Consider the following 10,686-nt stretch of genomic DNA (forward strand, 5'->3'; position numbering starts at 1 on the left):
GTACGTACTACCTCGGAGTGCCGCCCAGCTGATACGTCAATTCTAGTTCACACAGGTTTATGTCGCACGCACAGGATTTCGCAAAACATCGTTATGCACGGTAACGGAGCTGAAATATTACCTTTCACTTCGCAGCAAATAATTAGGTGGCGAGTACTTAGCACTTCCCATGGTTTGGGAAAGTATTTTAGTCTCATATACATTTCAGCGCAGCTCATGACTTCATCCGGTGAAAGTGGCACGGTCCGTACGTCCGCACGTGCTATCTGTTCCTATGCTAACAAACGGGTTGACCCTCCTCCTGGCGCCATCTTGAAAAGCACGGCGCGCCACCTATAGTTAGTGGGCATTGCGAATAGCAGTTAAGTTTTGGGCTCCGTGGGATGTACCCTGGACCCGAGACCACGCGGGTTGAGCTTTAACGTTCCCACTGAAATTGCGGCTCGCCCACATTTATAACAAGGCTGAAAGTAAACATCATATGCGTTACGGATGTAAAGGTTGAGAAAAAGGACCGTGAAATTCATGATGCAACCGAATCCCCTCGCGTAAACAGATTGACAATGCAAAAACAATTACTGCGTTTCGACGGGGGCAAAGCTCAAAGCACAGCCGTATGCTTAGATTTTGGCGCACATAGAGAGCCACAGGTGGTCGAAATTTCCAGAGCCGCCCACTACGGCGTCTCTTAAAATCATATCGTGCTTTAGGGATATCGTGAAACCCCTGCAATTATTATTATATGAGGCGAGCAGCTGTTTCCCAGCTCCCTCCTCTTCGCTGCGAGCATGCGGCGGCGCTGTTAGCGCCTCACAACCTCGCCTCCGATATTATATCTACTGCTGTCTCTGAGGCCGCGTTCGCCATAGGCGCTGTTTCAATGGCGGCAATGACGTCACGTCCGACAGCGTCGGAAGTGAAATTTGTTTAGGCGCTCAGGCCGTGGCCACTGACGTCGCCGCTGTGGTCGTCCCACATTTTTCTTTCCTGAACTTCTTCAATCAGTGTGATGCGCGGTACGCGGCAGACTAAGCGAGCAGCAGGCGCCAGCTTTCAAAGTACGATTCCTTTGTTGGTGGTCATCATCGATGAACAGCGCCGGAGTAGTTTTTTGCGACGCGCGCTGTGGCATGGAGAATCGACGTGATAGTTCGTGCACATTGGGAACTGAACACATTGCCTCTACACCGACGGATGCCCGCAAACGGTATGTTCAGCCGACGCCGATTCGACACATCACCTGAAGACCGGCAGGCGTCGCAACGTGTACGCTGCCAGCGTACACGTTATGCATTATTATTGCAGTATGAGTATTGCCAAGGCATACTGAATACCGCGGTACTGAATATCTTTGCAGATGTGTTGAAGCTGCTCCCGCACGACGTTTGTGAACGGCTTAATCGCTACTGTTATAAAGTGCTTGGATATGTGAGACGGACGCACTGCCCGTCGTAAAACTGAAAGCATAGATAAAATTTTCCACAGAAAGGCGCTCGTCTTATACAAGTATTTAGCAATCGTCATTGCACTTGTAATAACAAAACTAAAAAAATTGTTGCTACAGCCACCGGGCTGTGCTTGATTGAGAATCGGTCAGGCGCGATAAGTTGCATTTACCGATGTTTGCTTAGCATTTATTTTGTGTTATTTGGTGATGCAATAATCAACACCGATCATGCTAGCACCCTTGTGCGCTCATGAGTTTTTACGTCGGAAATGACGGCAATTTGTTCAGAATCCGCCTCTGCAGAATGATATAATGTGGTAGGTGGTCTTCTGAAGGGGGAAGACGGAATGGGGTGGGAGTTCGGCACTGCAGCGCGAGCCTGGCCGGCTGTGTATCCCCGCTTGGCGGCTACCGACTTCGTCCAATGTGAATTTCATTTGCCGCTGCAATGTTTAAATGTTTAGGCTGCGGTTTCGTTATGTTTCTTTTAACACGAAAGTGTTTTATGCCGGGGTCCATCAAGATTTCAGTTACGTATTTCCTGTCACGGAAATGACGTCGAAAAAAGTTACACGATCAGATAGCAAAGAAAAAAAGTTCCGTCAACGGGCGTCGAACCCACGACCGCTCGTTCCGCAACAACAGATGCCAGGCACGCTATCCACTGCGCCACGGTCTTTTTTTTCTTTATTATCCACTGCGCCACGGTCACAGACTCTTGCGACTTTACAAGCACGCCTTTTATATCTACCACTCTCCCCGTCGGCGGGGTGGTGTTGCCCTCTGGGAGCGGTAAAGTATTTCGTCATTAGTGTGGCCTCCGCGATTAGCGCTTGCAACGTGTTACACGTCCGTCCCATTCGGCGCGTTTTCAATAAAAGTTCAATTTTGACAATGCCTTAGCACACCGCGAGGTGGCGACCTTAGTCCAAGCGTCGTAGAAGCGTCGGCCTCGCTCATAGCATCACGCTAATCAAAACCAAAAATAGCTCTGCGACGCGCGCCTGCCTCAACTGGCTGTAACACCGCGTTCCCCGCTCACGCGCTCGCCCCGTGAAAAGTCGCGGCCGGGCTACCGGGGCGGCACGGGATGGCGACCAAGTTCTGCGTCCAATATGCGACGCTCTTCTCGCTATCACGCCTCGTTCCCCGAAGACGCTTTCACCGTTAACTACTACTACAAGGGTTTGTTTAATCATTTAACATGGACGTTAGTCGTCGGGATGTAGATGTACCACCAATCATCAAAGTGGGTACATCCACGTTAAACGGTGCTATAGCTCCCAGACATTAATATACATTGTGCAAGCTCTCTTATATCTATGTACAGTAAACATTCAGTTACTTCTGCAAGGGCACGCTTTACTTTCGTGTTATTCCGATTCCTATGACGGAGGGATCAACCATCTTTTTTTTTTCGCTTACTCAGTGCGGGCTAGCGAATCGCGCGTTCATTTTGCTAGGGGAAGGATATTTGCCGAGAGAACTAAACCGCTTGTGGTTTTAATAATAAGCCAACGCTGCCATGCTGTTGCGAAGGCAAGTAATTGTCCCCGCACGCAATGCTGGCACTATTCCGTTTACGGCAGCTCGCGAGAAACACAATAATATAACAGCCGGTAATACCTCACCAGCTGTAGTGATTTGCAGTTCAATTTTGCTGTATTATTAAAAAAGTCGCTTAGTTGTAAGTTCAGCAGACACGTTTAAACTGCGGAAGACGACGCGTTAGAACATAGAAACACACACCAGAAGCTCAGAAAACACACACACCGTGCGCTTCGTGTGTGCGTTTATTTCTGTGTACTAATGTATTGTCTTCGCCCGGTTTAAACGTGTCTGCTGTATCTATGAACCAACTAGCCTAACAACATGTCATACTTGCAACAAGGACCCACAATAGTAAGTATTTCATTGTGCGAAAGGAGCAATGTAAGACGCATCAATATCTTTATTACTAAACAAATTATTTACATTTGTAATGACAGCCTGTAAACATTTTCAGGTTCCTTGGTGAAATGCATCTCTTTGTAGCCGCTTCAATCTTCGATTAGAGCCACCGAGGAACTACCGCGATGCAGCGGTGAGGGTTTTCTACAAGGGTTTTCTGCAGAAGCTGCTTGTCGAGGCAGAGGAGAAGCACAACATCAAGAAATGTAGGAAAGTGAATAAATTTATTCACTGAGCCAGTCTGTTGCTTGGTGCAAGCATGGTACTGTGGTGCCTGTTTTGCCTAATAACAGATTTCGAACGAAAGTTGGGAGTTAACAATTTGTTTTTTGTGGTTAACCTGTGTGCCTTGTGTAACATGTAATTACGTTTTCATTGTGTAACTGAAAGAGCATTGAAACGGAAATAGTTCCTTGAGAAAAATGCGTGCCAACCCCGTACCTGCCACATACCTTGTACACAGCAGACTTTCTACCCACCTAGGCTACTGTCCTCCATCTACCACCGTCCACTATCCACCCACCTTGTCCACCATCCACCCCCGTCCACCATCCATTAATCCACTATAACGGTGGATCGTGGTTTCAACCATGTCCACCATTTGTCCTTTTCCAATAGGGCGTACCTTCACTGGCTTCCTAATGTGCTTCTATTCATTAGGCTTAAAAATGCTGTAGTTTTTTCATTTTCTCAATACTGTAACCTTCTTTGAGGCACTTCTGGTAAGGCGAACCTCAGTTAATTGCAATTGCTCCAGAAAAGAGCCGTGCGATGCACTGCCACTGTTGCTTCCTTATTTTGTGCGAAAAACCTTTTATTGCGTTTTCACCTTTAGCCAGTATTCTTTTCATATAATTATCGGTTTACTTTGAGTTACAAGTCATACTTGAAATCAGAGATGTGTATTATTTTTAACTAGCAGATCCGAATGTAAAGCGTAATATCTGCGATACTAGCCTTAAAGAAGGATGGCATACCCGCACACCTTGTACGAATGAATATTATGAGGAACAGCTTTATTCGAGTGCAGCTCAAGCTGACACGCGCTGGTGAGGATGTATACAGATGGGGAAGTCGTACAAGTGATGATATGTGCAGTTTACAAAGAAGAGTCAGTGACTGCGCTCACACTAATTACCTATCGCGCTGGAAGGGGCCACCTGGCCGCGCGGCAATATTAAGAGGTGCGCCCTGTATACGGCTTCAACCGAGAAACATGCGCGATCTCTGTCACACGACAACGGTGAGGAGAAGGAGGTGTAAGGGTTTAGTCATGGTAATTTACGGGGGACGTTTGCTAAATGACCGTGTAAAGTCCAATAAAGCGACTCACGAATATTTCGCATAAGCCGAGAACGCGCTTAGTTGAACGCGCTTAGTGGAACTTCGTCTCCATGGTTAAAGTGACAGCCCAGTCAGTCGAGTCGTAGCGAGACTTCCGAGCTTCCTGGCAGACGCCGATGTTAATTCGGGCCAGGTGACTGCAGTGCGCGAGGCGAGACAAAATTTATTCGCAAAATATAAGTCCTGCGGTTGCAGGAGCCGAAAGGAAAGAGACGTCCAAAGCGAAACTGGGTGAGCGGTAATAGACCAGGAAAAAGGGAGAAAAGCCGATGGTGCGTTGCATGGCCGTATTATGACTAGCGTCATCAACGCCAGGTTTGCATCCCAGTGCGTGTGCTCGTGGCTGCTGTACATTGCAATACTGTCCGTGAGGGTGTGATGAAATGCGTTCTGTCAAGCCGTTGGCCTTCGATTGCTATGTTTAAGTTGTCATGTGAATGGTGTTGGCGGCACCAGTAGAATAAATGAAGACTTTGCCGCTTTCGCTGAGGAGAATATGTGGAGCTCCGCGGCGTAAAAATATGTCGCGCAGAAAAAAATCGGCAACTTCAAGGCAGTCCCGGCTTGTAAGGAAGCTGCTTCCGCGTAGCGGGTTCCATGGTTAAAAGCCGTCATAATCAACGATTGCCATTGGAGGTCGTGGGAAGGGGGCATACACGTCTATCCCGACTTCTTCGAAGGTGGAAGCGGCACAAGGAAGAGGTTGCAGAAGGCCACAAGGAGCTGTGATGGGTCGCTTGCTGCTTTGACAGTGGACGAACGATGTGTGAAGAAGAAGACACGTCGCCGGTCAGCAGTATCGCCAACGCTCGCCTCGCGCTGCTTGTCGCTGGCATCTTTCTGGACGGTGCTCTGCCCCGACTCGCTGTGTTTGTTCAGAGCGTCACCACAGGAACGCACCGCCAATAAACCTCTTCTCAATTGGTGGAGGGTGCTGAGGGTCCCCGTCAACTGAACCTGGAGCTGCGAAGCAGAACACTTCCACCCGTCATGACAACCAACGTCGACCAACCGGCCCCGCCCGCCCAGTCCGGCAGCGGCACCGGAGTTCCTCGGTTGAGGGACCCCAAGGTTTTCAGCGGTGCCGGTGAGACCGACGTAGAAGACTGGTTCACAAACTACGAACTGGTGAGCGCGCACAACAAGTGGGATGACGCCGACAAGTTGACCCACGTCGTGTTTTATCTCACTGACGTTGCCGAAATGTGGTATCACAACCACAAAAGCGACATCCCGACATGGTCAGTATTCAAGACGTCTTTCGCTGAAGTGTTTGGCCGACCCGCTGTCCGTAAATTCCGCGCCGAACAACGCTTGCGCACACGAGCACAGAAGCCGTCCGAAACGTTCACAAGTTACATTGAAGACATCATCGATCTTTGTAACCGTGTCAACGCCGCCATGCCTGAGTCGGACAAGATTCAGCACATCCTCAAAGGGATCGACGATGGCGCATTTCAGATGCTCCTGGCCAGGAATCCTCGCACATTTTCGGAAGTCGTCACTTTATGCCAAAATTATGACGAGTTGAGGAAGCAGCGCGCCCTGACTCGGCCATTTTCATCGCACGCCGACTCGCTCTCGAGTCTTGGTACTGTTCCCGAGCACTCGCCGACGCTTCAGGAGATCAAGGACTTCGTGCGCGAAGAAGTTGCTCGTCAACTTTCCTTGGTCCCCTTCACACAGGAGCCGCCCTCTCGTTTGCCGCCAACGCTCCGCACTGTTATTGCCGAAGAGGTCGCTCAAGCCGTTCCCGTCGCTCACCATCAGCAGTCCGTGGCCGCGCCTCTTACATATGCGCCGGTTATGCAGCCCGTAGCCTCACCTATTACGTATGCCCAGGTGGTGCGTAGGCCTCCCCAGCAGCCTTACCCACCTATGCAGCAATATGCCCACCGATCTGCACCTCTTCCTACATCTTGGGCCGAGCCGCGAGTCAGCACTTCTTGGAGGACTCCTGACAATCGCCCCATTTGCTACGCCTGCGGTACTCCAGGGCACGTTGCTCGATATTGTCGCCGTCGCTTTCAAACATCCAGCGACGCTACCCGGCCGTTCCAATACGGCGCTCATCCCATGCGCCCATCTCCTACCGGACCCTCACCATCGGATGCTTACACTGACCACCCTGACTTTCCGTCGCGCCGCTCACCATCTCCTCGACGGCGATCGCTCTCCCAATGCGTCGCCGACCCGGACCCTCGAACCAGGAAAACTAAACGCCGCAGTTCAAGAGGCAAGAACTGCGCCATCTTCGAACTGCCCAAGTCCTCGCACTTCCCCTGCTAACGTAGTCGCCGTATCTGTCGATGGTTTTCCTTCATTTGCCCTTGTAGACACCGGCGCAGCCGTTTCTGTTATAGCCGCCAAGCTCTGCCGTTCACTACGCAAAGTGACCACGCCGCTCTCTGGACTGTCGCTACGCACGGCCAGCGCACAGCACATCACACCTCTCGCATCCTGTACTGCCCGCGTATTCATACAAGGCACTATGTACGTCGTGGAGTTTATTGTTCTTTCTGCCTGCTCGCACGACGTCATCCTCGGGTGGGAGTTTCTATCACGTCACAATGCCGTCATCGACTGCGCACGCGCTGAAGTTGAATTTTCGCCGCTGTGTGCAGAGCCATTCCACGACGCTCTTGTTCAGCTGCCTAAACTCGTCGTGCGCGAGGACACCGACATTCCGCCTGCCTCTCTTGCCGTTGTCCCTGTCTTTTGCGGTGGCCTCAACGATGCTACGGTCTTGTTCACACCTTCCGACACCTTCATGAGTCGCAGAGCCGTCCCACTGCCTTTTGCTGCTCTTGACATCGCTGCCGGCCACAGCAATATTTTTTCTACAATTCCCTCTCCGCACCGGTTACGTTGCTTGTAGGCGAATGTCTCGGTCGCGTGGAAGAGCTTGGCCCTTCGTCCTTTCTGAACGTGCCAGACGAATCGTGTCATACTGACTCGAGCGACCTTCTTGCCCTTTCAACACAGGAGGGCTCGTCGAGTGAAATATTCACGAGTTCAATCGCTGATACCCTGACTGCCGAAGAACGCGCCGCGCTTCTTCGACTTCTCCAACACTTCACGACTTCGTTCGATGTTTCTCAGCCGCAGTTGGGCCGCACGTCGGAAGTCCACCACTACATTGACACCGGTTCGCACCACCCGTTGCGTCAAAGACCGTACCGCGTCTCTGCTGCAGAGCGTCGCGTCATCAACGACCAGGTCGAAGATATGCTACGCCGTGGCGTTATTCAACCATCCCACAGTCCTTGGGCATCTCCTGTCGTGCTAGTTCGCAAGAAGGACGGGTCTATTCGTTTTTGCGTCGACTACCGTCGCTTAAATAAGGTGACGCGGAAAGACGTCTACCCTTTGCCGCGCATCGACGACGCCCTTGACAGCCTTCAAGGAGCAGAATTCTTCTCGTCCTTAGACTTACGTTCTGGCTACTGGCAGGTTCCGATGGCTGAAGCTGATCGCGAGAAAACTGCATTTATTACACCTGACGGGCTGTACGAATTTAACGTGATGCCCTTTGGCCTTTGCAACGCACCTGCCACGTTTGAACGACTCATGGACAACACATTGCGTGGCCTCAAGTGGTCTATGTGTTTATGCTACCTCGACGATATTGTCGTTTTCTCTCCCGATTTTCCTACCCATCTACATCGGCTCAGACAGGTTTTGACGTGTTTAACCAACGCTGGACTGCAACTCAACCTTAAGAAGTGCCGCTTCGCCGCGCGGGAGCTGACCATCTTAGGCCACATAGTATCTAAGCACGGTGTTCTACCCGACCCTGCGAAACTTCGTGCCGTCGCCGAGTTCGCGAAGCCTGTTACCATCAAAGAGCTTCGAAGTTTTGTCGGACTATGCTCCTACTTCCGGCGCTTCGTCCGAAATTTCGCGTCCATCACGTCGCCGTTGACCCAGCTCCTACGCGGCGACACAGACCTCTCCTCCTGGTCTCCTGAGTGCGACGTCGCGTTTGCTACGCTCCATCGTCTGCTCACTTCTCCTCCCATCCTTCGCCATTTCGACCCAACAGCTGCAACTGAAGTGCATACAGACGCTAGTGGGGTCGGTCTTGGCGCTGTCCTCGCCCAACGTAAGCCCGGCTACTCCGAATACGTCGTCGCCTATGCGAGTCGCACGCTGACAAAAGCAGAGACCAATTACAGCGTCACTGAAAAGGAGTGCTTAGCTCTAGTATGGGCGCTTACCAAGTTCCGCCCGTATTTGTACGGTCGCCCGTTCGACCTGGTAACGGATCACCATGCCCTTTGTTGGCTCGCCACGTTGAAAGATCCGTCTGGCCGACTAGCCCGTTGGGCACTCCGAATTCAGGAGTACGATATTCGCGTCATCTATCGCAGCGGACGCAAGCACTCTGACGCGGACGCCTTGTCTCGTTCGCCTCTACCTCCAGACTCGGCCTGCGCAACGAACTGCACACACTCAGTCACATCTCTCGACATTGACTCCGTAGCTACTGAACAACGCCGTGACCCATGGATCGCTTCTCTTTTCGGCTATCTTTCGGGACCCTCGACCACTCCTGCATCCCGATCTCTCCGCAGCCAAGCTGCCCATTTCGCCATTCGTGATCGGCTGCTACACCGACGGAACTACGCTCCCGCAGGCCGTAAATGGCTCTTGGTAATTCCCCGAAGCTTAAGATCACAAATATGTGCTGCCTTCCACGACGATCCACAATGTGGCCATGCCGGAGTTTTCAAAACCTATGAACGTATTCGCCATCGCTACTACTGGCGCGGCATGTACAACTTTGTACGAAAATTTGTTCAGTGCTGCCCCGACTGTCAGCGTCGCAAATCACCGCCTTCACGCGCGTCTGGAGCCTTGCAGCCACTTCCGTGCCCTGCCAACCCCTTCGATCGCGTCGGCATAGATCTCTACGGCCCACTTCCAATGACACCGGATGGCAATCGGTGGATCATAGTCGCTGTGGACCATTTGACACGCTACGCCGAAACTGCTGCTCTGCCAAGTGCCACTGCGCGGGACGTAGAGTCTTTCGTCCTACGCCGATTCATCCTTCGACATGGCGCACCTCGGGAACTCCTTAGTGACAGAGGTCGAGCCTTCCTCTCGGAAGTCGTCGAAGCTCTGCTTTCCGAATGCCACGTTGTTCATCGACGGACCACGGCATACCACCCGCAGACTAACGAGCTCACCGAACGATTCAACCGCACCCTCGGTGACATGCTCGCGATGTACGTGACATCTGATCATGGTAACTGGGCCGCGTTCTTCCCTTCATAACGTTCGCATACAACACCGCGACACAGGCTACCACGGGATTCTCACCTTTCTTCCTGCTGTATGGCCGCGAACCTTCGCACACCATCGACACTCTCCTGCCATATCGTCCGGACGCTTCCGAATGCCCACCTGTGTCCGAAGCTGCCCGACAAGCGGAAGAGTGCCGCCAACTCGCGCGCAGCTTTACATCCCAAGAACAACAGCGCCAGAAGGAAAACAACGCCGACTCACTTCCAAGTCCCAGCTATTCCCCTGGATCTCTTGTATGGCTGGCTGTTCCGTACCAAGCTCCTGGGCTTTCCTCAAAGCTCGTCCCAAAGTACGAAGGGCCTTACCGTGTTTTGGAGCAAACATCCCCGGTGAACTTTATCATTGAGCCAGTTTCCCCATCTGACGACATGCGCCGGCGTGGACGTGACCTCGTCCACGTGGCACGTCTCAAGCCATGATGATGATATGTGGTGTTTAATGGCGCAAGGGCCAATTGATGGCCAAAGAGCGCCAGTTCATGAGACAAAGGATGTGAGCAATGGTTGCGGTAAGTAGCTGTAAAGGGGCCTAAAATTCCTCGCGCTAAAGGCGGGTAAAACAGATATATATATATTAAAATCATGAGGGTGACGTGAAATATGTGTAGTGGAATGAATGACAAGTGGTCGCAA

This window comes from Rhipicephalus sanguineus, chromosome 2, assembly GCF_013339695.2.
Source record: "Rhipicephalus sanguineus isolate Rsan-2018 chromosome 2, BIME_Rsan_1.4, whole genome shotgun sequence".
NCBI classification, from domain to species: Eukaryota; Metazoa; Arthropoda; class Arachnida; order Ixodida; family Ixodidae; genus Rhipicephalus; species Rhipicephalus sanguineus.